At 40.2% G+C, this 7,428-nt stretch overlaps 1 long non-coding RNA gene across 3 annotated transcripts; it reads left to right on the top strand.

Annotated features, from left to right (window-relative positions):
• Positions 1–1,653: 1,653 nt before the first annotated feature.
• Positions 1,654–7,428, top strand: LOC125640099 (uncharacterized). Of its 3 annotated transcripts, none has more exons than XR_012669283.1 (5): positions 1,654–1,806; positions 2,762–2,909; positions 4,251–4,339; positions 4,815–4,927; positions 6,957–7,428. It is a non-coding gene; the product is annotated as an uncharacterized LOC125640099 (long non-coding RNA). The 3 variants fall into 3 exon arrangements; XR_012669284.1 differs by lacking the exon at positions 1,654–1,806 and adding an exon at positions 2,366–2,553; XR_007357688.2 differs by lacking the exon at positions 1,654–1,806 and having other exon boundaries at positions 2,654–2,909.

The following is a 7,428-nucleotide window of genomic DNA, read 5'->3' as shown; positions in this document are numbered from 1 at the left end:
AACAATGTCTCTCTAAAGATGAGTGTGAACAGAAACTGATCATTCATGGCACGAAGTTGGCCAAACTGGGTTTTGAGTCAGATTTTCCCATTGTTCTATCCTATTCTGAGAAATCCCAATTTATTCCATAGTTATGTTCAACATGAAATCTCTCTCCCACACTTCAAGTTCATGCATGGATTTGTTCCTCCACTTAGTGAATCTCATCTGCTTCAAGTCTCCGAATCTTTCTATTGGGTATGGTAGGTCCTGCTCTGCAGCTATTTTCACTATCTGTAATACCCCCTCTGCACCTGATGCCCTTTCTATTTCAGGGATAAGTAGCTAAGAAAGGAAATATGAGCCCTTCCCAGGAACCTCAACCAGAATTTGGACTGCAATAAATGTTGGGGTAAGTAAGCAAAAACCTGGGGATGTTCTTTGGAAGTTTATTTTAAGTTATCCAAGCTCTTCTAAACAAGCAAAGTCTAAGTTAGTCTTTATTTAAGCCAAACCTGTACGTAGATTTCAAAGTCTCCTTTTCCTTTGGACAAGACAGAGTCAGAAAAATAATTGGCTTTGTCAAATGAATACACAGAGCATCTAAACCTAAAAGTTTAAATGCCTCTCTTAAGTGCCCCTTTGTGCTACAATCAAGGAATCTGAAGATGTTCTGAAGTGCATTTGACCATATCTGCACTTGAGGTACAAGAAAAATCGTATCACATGCCCTTCAGTACAAATAAACTTCATTCAATGTGCCAGCAAGCTTTAACCACCTGCACAGCAGTAAGGCGATCACTAATATCCATGAAAGGATAAGACTAAGGCATAGGTTGAGCATAGCACATAAGCTTTATATACTTACGTCCATCTTTTCCAGGAAATTACTTAAAGCACATTACGAGCTGTGCCAAACAGAGATGGACTTAAGCTCATGTTGACATGCTTTGCTGAAATGGGGCTTAATGCAGCAAACTTAGTGCCAGAGGTACAAGAAATAGAGAATAAGTGTGAATTACTAGGACTAGTACAGTAAGAACTCTAATACTACAGAGAGGGACACAGTATGAGAACCTGGACAGAATAGTAAGGCTCTGATACACTTCTATTGTTACTATCATTTTATGCCAGTGTAACTCCACTGAAATTCAAGGACCTATACTGGTTTAAAACTGGAGCAATGCACTGGTGAATCAAGTCTCCTCAGAACTCTTGAAAGTTTCCAAATGTTTTATAAAGAGAGATGTCACTGAATAATAATAGCAGGCCTACCTTCAGTGGGTTTTCTTCTTGTGCATTTCCCCCTGCTCTGACTTCTTGTATATTTGTCCTGAAAAAGAATTAGAGACATTGGGAGATAAAGGAGCAGAAAAAAAGAGAGAACATGGGTTGAATGATAAACTGTTACTGAAATATTCAGGTATCTGTGGCTGTTTTGTATTCATGTATTCAAGTTCTTTTCCAGCCTGAGACTTGTGCTTCTGAATATCTGTTTATCTAATTAAGCTCACAAGACTAGAGCTGAATTCAAAATGCTTTTTTATGCAGGTTTGTTCACAAGGGGGCGTTTCTCAAGTTCGCTCAGCACCAATCTGGATTGGATTTGTTTTCCCACATGGGAAATGCTTGGCTGCATCAGTCCTAAGGAATTAAAGCTCCAAAGGCGACATACCAAAACATAAGGCCAAAAACATGTTGCACAAGAGCAGTTAAAAACTGAAGGGATGGAAAGAACCTGGCAAAATATAAGATTGGATGTATCCTAGAATGTTGAAGCAACAGCCAAGATGCTAGTGATAACATTTTACAAACCTCAGAAATCTGGTAAGGTGCCCGCGGGAGCAGAAGAAGGGGAGGGATATTCTGATTCTTCAGGAAGAGAGTCCTGCTAATTATACATTACTTATTCTGTCTATAACCAATGTAAAACACACATGCCCAGATTTCCTGGCCTTTACTTTGATACTGGGGGGGTGGGGCATTTGGAAGCACACAGCACCAGGAACCCTTCCCCTGCAGAATGGACACATCATTGACAGTCTCTGTGCAGTCCTCTCTGCAGGAACTGCTACTTGCTAACAACCACTTGGGTGCAAACCACCCCTTCCCTAGAATCTGGAGAAGAAAATCTGTCTCTCTTCTTCCTCCGCTGCTTTACTTCTGCTAATATCCCTCCAAAAGAAATTGTAATGACTTGTGAGGTTACAGGGTCCATCTGCAGACCAGTGTCCAAAAGTTAAAGTAGTAAATGATCTGCAGGTCCAGCTGCATTTGAATACTGTTTTTGTACTCAGCTCAATGTGCAGAAGCAGTCAGAAAAAGCTAACAGAACATTAGGAACCATTAGGAAAGGGATAGATAATAAGACAGTAAATATCATAATGCTAATGTAAAAATCCATGGTACATCATAGAATCATAGAATATCAGGGTTGGAAGGGACCTCAGGAGGTCATCTAGTCCAACCCCCTGCTCAAAGCAGGACCAATCCCCAACTAAATCATCCCAGCCAGGACTTTGTCAAGCCTGACCTTAAAAATATCTAAGGAAGAAGATTCCACCACCTCCCTAGGTAACACATTCCAGTGTTTCACCACACCCCTAGTGAAAAAGTTTTTCCTACTATCCAACCTAAACCTCCCCCACTGCAACTTGAGACCATTACTCCTCGTTCTGTCATCTGCTACCACTGAGAACAGTCTAGATCCATCCTCTTTGGAACCCCCTTTCAGGTAGTTGAAAGCAGCTATCAAATCCCCCCTCATTCTTCTCTTCCATAGACTAAACATCCCAGTTCCCTCACCCACTGTATAAAAGCCAGTCAGCTGCGAACCAGCTGAGCAGCGAACAGCAGAGCGGCTAACAGAGGGAGTTTGCCTGGAATCTGAGAGAAGGTACGCTAAGGGCTGCATTAAGGAGGCTGTGTTGGTGAGTATCTGAGCGTCTGTTGTGGGGACAGTTTGACAGTTTGACCGTGTGCTTGATTGGTGGTTTGAAAAGTGTGAATAGGGAGTGCTTTGTTCCAGGTGAGTCTCGAGTGGGCCTGACATCCATGCCTTGAATAGTGTGTGCAATTCTAGTCACACCATCTCAAAAAAGATATATACAAGTTGGAAAAGGTACAGAGAAGGGCAACAAAAATGATGAGGGGTATGGAACAGCTTCCATATGAGGAGAGATTCAAAGGATTGGGACTGTTCAGCTTATAAAAGAGACAACTGAGGGGGGATATGATAGAGGTCTAGATAATCATGAATGATGTAGAGAACATGAGTAAGGAATTGTTATTTACCCTTTCACATTACACAAGAACTAGGGGTCACCCAATGAAATTAATAGGCAGCAGATTTAAAATAAACCCAAGGAAATACTTCTTTGCACAACACACAGTTAACCTGTGGAACTCATTGCCAGGGGATGTTGTGAAGGCCAAAAGTATAACTGGGTTCAAAAAAGAACTCGATAAATCCATGGAGAATAGGCCCATCAATGGCTATTAGCCAAGATGGTCAGAAATGCAACCCCATGCTCTGGGTGACCCTAAACCTCTGACTTCCAGAAGGTGGGACTGGATGACAGGGAATGGATCACTTGATAAATTGCTCTGTTCTGTTCATTCTGAAGCATCTGGCACCAGCCACTGCTGGAAGACAGTACACTGGGCTAGATGGACCATTGTTCTGGCCCAATGTGGTCATTCTTATAATTTATGCAACCAGACCTGAGATTACGAAATCTGGTGAAACTGGGATAGCCAAAAGTATACATTTTTATATCACAAGCAACTTTTTGGTAATACATTATTAAAGTGTATTGGACACATTTTCAAACTTTAATTATGGTGCTGTAAATCCATATAGAACACGTAATATAGTGTAGGCCCAAAATAGTCAGCTACTGTCGCTAAACATTAATATATTGTAATTTTAAATAGAACGTGGTTTACTGCTGAAAAATGGCTGCTTGATAGTTTGATGGGATTTTAATCAATTCAAGACTATTGATCTTAATCTTTGGAATATATTTTGTTTGCTTTACATAAAGCAGTGAACAATCTACAGGATGAATTACTTTGTTGAGTCTTTTGAAGCATAAAGTTCCTCCATGTAGTTGTAGCTGTATTGAAGCTTTAAATGTTTATACCTTTTTGTACTACTTTGAGGTCAAAGCATAACATAAAGCAGCGCATGTGAAACATAACAGAGAAGTATCGTATTGTAACAGAGAAATTTGTAACAACATAGTACAAATCTCATTGTTTTAAAACAGAGATTGGTTCAGCAGAAAATCCTGTTCAGAATTAACTGTGAAGAACCAGGGACTCAATTTGTACATCAAGAAAAGCACCAGAACTGTGGGTTAGTGTCCAACAATGTACGTGCTTTTGAGTTCTGTCTCCTTGTGTTTTTCTTTTGAGAGGAAGTAAGCTGCTAGACTCAATCTAAAACTTGGAAAAGATTTTCCATCATACCCAAATGTTCCTATTCAGGAAAAAGTAAATATACTAAACATTAAGAAGGCAAATGGAGCCATATATACCACTGGAAAGAGGCTGTAACCCTACTGACTGTGATGAGGGTGAATTTTCCATCAAGTCTTGAATGTTTAAGGTTAAGACAAACACAACCACCAAAGGGACAATTCCTGGGAATGAAAAGTTTAAGTCCTAGTGATTTGGCAAATTTAGAAATGCTATGCATCGGTTTTAAAACATATAGAAATGTATGGGAATATGATTCCTAAATATCACCCTCAGACTGACGTGGAAGTAAAAACTCTGGATTCAAATCTCTGTTTTATTTCATCTCAACCTCTCTTTCCTTTTCTCAAAAGGGTTTTCACTGAATGCTGAGGACAGGAAAGAGGAGTCTGAAGAATGGATACATCCAAGTGTTTTGTAATGATTGATAAAAAGAAATCAAAAGAAAGTTCACACAGAAATTTCAGTTAGTATTTTTTTTCTTCATATCCTTGGTGGTGCTATTTTATCTTCAGTGGACAGACTTCTTTCCAGCAGCATGTTGTTAACTGCTCTAATCAATGTTTGTAGCACACTTAGATTATTTAAAGTTTTAGCTGCAGTAAGTTATTGCAGAAAACAAATGATAAGCACTTTGAAAATTTGGCCACTTGTGTACACTTGTGTTTGTTTCCTGGAATAATTTAGCTTACTGAGGACGTCTAGAATAGATGTATTAACATCTATGGTGTAGGCCTGTGCTGAGGCTGTAATGAACTTGTGACCATAGGAGAGAGCCCCTCTGAGGGGTTTGCAGGACTATTTATCTGGCAGAGCGCATGTTAGATTTAGAGTGATCTCTGGGAAGGTTATGAGCAAGTGCATGGGTTCTCTCATATTGTTTTTAAGATGTTTTCTCTGTGATACTTTTATCCTAAGAATAAAATTGCATAGAAAGAGCTGTATGGTATCTTAATTGTGAGCAGTTACGCAGTTGTTAGACTCTGAAGAGAAAGCAAACAGGTCTGCTTAGGCAGTCTGTCTTTTGCTGGGAACAGCACAGTAAAGGCATCATGGTTCAGCCTGGAGATACCCCACTTAGAAGGGGGAGGGGGTGAATGTGTGTCTTCTCTACCCAAGAGAGGCAACAGCATGGGGTGCTGGAAGCCTGACAGTGAGTGCCTTGCTGGACTACTGTGGGGGAAATACAAGTGCAGTTGCCCTGCATTGTGACATTTTTAAAAAATCTGGCCTACAATGGCTTCTGAAAGTCTTTCTGACAGGATGGGGTGTCAGGTAATCCTGTACATTTGCCAAGTTAGCTGTGTCTTTTTTTCAGGTAAGGTATTTCCTGAGAGGTGCTTTTGCAGGTCTCGGGTTGCTCTTCCGGTAGAAGTTTAAGGAACGCATGGCACTTTTCACACAAGTTGGGACAAACTCAATGTCCTAGCTAACATTCAGTCTCTCTTGCACTCTCACCCTAAAATTTTATTGCTAAGACTTACTAGGTGCTTCAGTTGCATAATCTCAATTCACTAGTTTATAAAGCTTTGGGGGTGTCTTAAGGGTGAAAGGCTGTACAATGACATATTTACTACTGTGATGGTCTCTCTGGCCCAATGAGATTTGCATCTCAGAACACATGCACACGCCTTGCAGCTGTCATTCATCTGAAAGCAACCTCTGCATGGTGGTCATGAGTGAGTCCCTGTGGTTACTTTGAAACAATAAGCATTAGTTGTGGTCACTCCATATTAAAATACCTATATTTCTTTACGGGGGAAAAAAGTGTCCATCTCAGTGTGATCTGATACCTGCAGTACTTTACTGCTTTAGCACATATTCCTGCGTTGGGCTTTACTTTTCACAGTGAGCTTACAGACAAACTATACTTTCCTGCAAGCTGTATTTTTCTTTTGCATCTTAAAATGTGATTTTGCGACCATGTCAATTTTAGCGCAAGAGCTAGTTGATTCATCCTTGTCTTCTCCTATCCTCTGAGTGTCCTCTTCATACAGTCTTGCTTAGCAACCCTTCCTCTCAGCCTTTCCTGAAGCCCCAGATCTAGAGAGATGAATGTCACTGGTAAACCCTCCATTAGTGCATGCTGGGATATATCTGAAACTTTGAGATTAGGGCTCCTCATCAGATCATAGCCTCAAAGAAGAGAGAGCTCAGATTCCACCCTTAGAATGAATGATTGAGAGAAAAGATGCACGGTCAAAAGGCAGACTTTCTTTTAAAATTAATAGACTCAAAGGCTGAGATGGACAGTCCAGGAAGACAGAATTTGTTTTACAAAGAAAGATGAAGAATATTTTTAAAATTGGAGATAAGCCCAGGAAACTGTTGGCATTTGCAGTTGAATGTGATCTACAAATACAAGCAGTACTGCTTATAAAAAATGGAAATTAACTCTAGGATTTTTCTTTGCTGCATATTAACTTGTTTAAGTATAATACCAGTCATACTTCTGATGAAGCCTTGTATTTTTTGTTTCTTTTTTTGTCTGACAGTGACCTTCTTGTCTAGATGGAAGACTACTCCTAATGTTGAAATACAACAGGTACAGAATAGGTGTCAAAAATTTAGGCCCTGAGCTGAATGGATTCTCTTAATTTTGAGAAACTGACACTCATTTTGACCCAGATTGTTGCTATAAGTAATTCAAACTAGTATAATCCCTACTGCGATTTATATGGACTCTGGCCATTGGGCCACACTGCCCTGATCCTAGGAGTGACTTATATGGACTCTGGCCGCTAGGGCGTACTACCTGCCTGCTAGGTGGGGGTTATATGGACTTGGGCCACTGTGCTACACTGCTCTGACACTCTGAAAAATGTTACCAACAATAGCCACCAAAGGCAAGGGAACAGTGGTCAAATCCTCAGCTCGTGTAAATTCACTGATAGATCTATGACAATTAAAACCAGCTGAGGATTTAGACAAATACATTTAATGCACATGGATTTTAAGGCTATAAAA

Source organism: Caretta caretta, chromosome 7 (assembly GCF_965140235.1).
Source record: "Caretta caretta isolate rCarCar2 chromosome 7, rCarCar1.hap1, whole genome shotgun sequence".
NCBI classification, from domain to species: Eukaryota; Metazoa; Chordata; order Testudines; family Cheloniidae; genus Caretta; species Caretta caretta.
Note: the sequence above shows the minus strand (reverse complement) of the source record. Positions and strands in the feature narration are given on the sequence as shown.